Raw genomic sequence first — 1,094 nt, 5'->3', positions numbered from 1 at the left:
TCTCGCAGCTAGCTGCGTCCTTCATCGACGCACGAGCCGAGTGATCCACCGCTGAGAGTCGTACGTTTGGTTTGCGGTTTTGGCCAACATTCAGAGAAGGGGTTAAAAAGGGGGATAACGGCGCCTCCGGGCGCTCCTAGCCCCCCCCGCCCCGCCGGCAGGCCGGGGGGGGGACTTCGGAGACATTGAACCCCCCGCTCGCCGCCGAAGGTGGCGAGAAGGTTGGGTACCCGGCGACTGGGGGTAAGGTTCCGAGGTCGGCCAGGTCGCGATGGCACCGGCGGGGGAGTGGTCCCCGACGCCGGCCGCGGCCCGGCCTGGACTATGGGAGCGTTGACAAGGCGGACGGGACGTCGACGACCGCGCGGACGCGCGGGGTGGGGCGGTCGGGGAACGCCGACGGGCGCCTGACCGGGGGGGGGGGGGGGCCGGCGGGGGCCGGGCGGGACGCGGGGAGCGGCCGGCCGCGCGACGACGCGAACCGACATACACCCCGCGCCCGACACCGTCCTCCTGACCTTCCTCCCCCCCCGCGACGCCCGCGGCGCACCCGCCCGCCGCCCCGCGGCCGCGCGGCCGCCGCCGCCCGCCGCCTATCGGCGTTTCTCACGCTTCGGACTCGGGGGGCCGGGGCGCGGCGGGGAGCGCCCCGGCGCCGCCGCCGACGGCACCGCGGGGTCGGGCCGCGGGGGCTGGGGGCCACGTGCCCCCGCCCCGCGCCTCTCCCCGCGGGCCGCCTTCGACGTCGCCGCCGCCGCCGCCGCCGCCGTCCTCCTCCGCCCGTGTGTTCGCTCTGGACTCGGGGGGCCGGGGAGCGCCGGGGTGCGCCGGCGCCGCCGCCGACGGCACCGCGGGGTCGGGCCGCGGGGGCTGGGGGCGCTTACGGGTCGGGGCGGGGGTGTAGGCGACCGGCCAAAGACCGGCACCGTACCCCCCGCCCGTCTCCTTCACGCCCCCGCCCCGCGCCTCTCCCCGCGGGCCGCCTTCGACGTCGCCACCGCCGCCGCCGCCGCCACCGCCGTCCTCCTCCGCCCAACCGTTTGCATCTGTTCGCTCATGACTCGGGAGGCCGGGGCGCGCCGGGGTGCGTCGGC

The 1,094-nt window shown here is 78.4% G+C and overlaps 1 non-coding gene across 1 annotated transcript in view; it reads right to left on the bottom strand.

Moving 5' to 3' along the window:
* Positions 1-60, bottom strand: part of LOC147184762 (5.8S ribosomal RNA) — a 154-nt gene extending 94 nt beyond the window's left edge. The window contains exon 1 of the ribosomal RNA XR_015100138.1: positions 1-60. This exon is cut by the window's left edge and continues 94 nt beyond it. This is a non-coding gene — a ribosomal RNA (5.8S ribosomal RNA).
* Positions 61-1,094: the final 1,034 nt, after the last annotated feature.

Source organism: Hippocampus guttulatus, unplaced genomic scaffold (assembly GCF_054856545.1).
Source record: "Hippocampus guttulatus isolate MCC_2025c unplaced genomic scaffold, RoL_Hgut_1.0 HiC_scaffold_84, whole genome shotgun sequence".
Taxonomy (NCBI): Eukaryota; Metazoa; Chordata; class Actinopteri; order Syngnathiformes; family Syngnathidae; genus Hippocampus; species Hippocampus guttulatus.
This window is presented reverse-complemented; position numbering and strand designations above follow the sequence as displayed.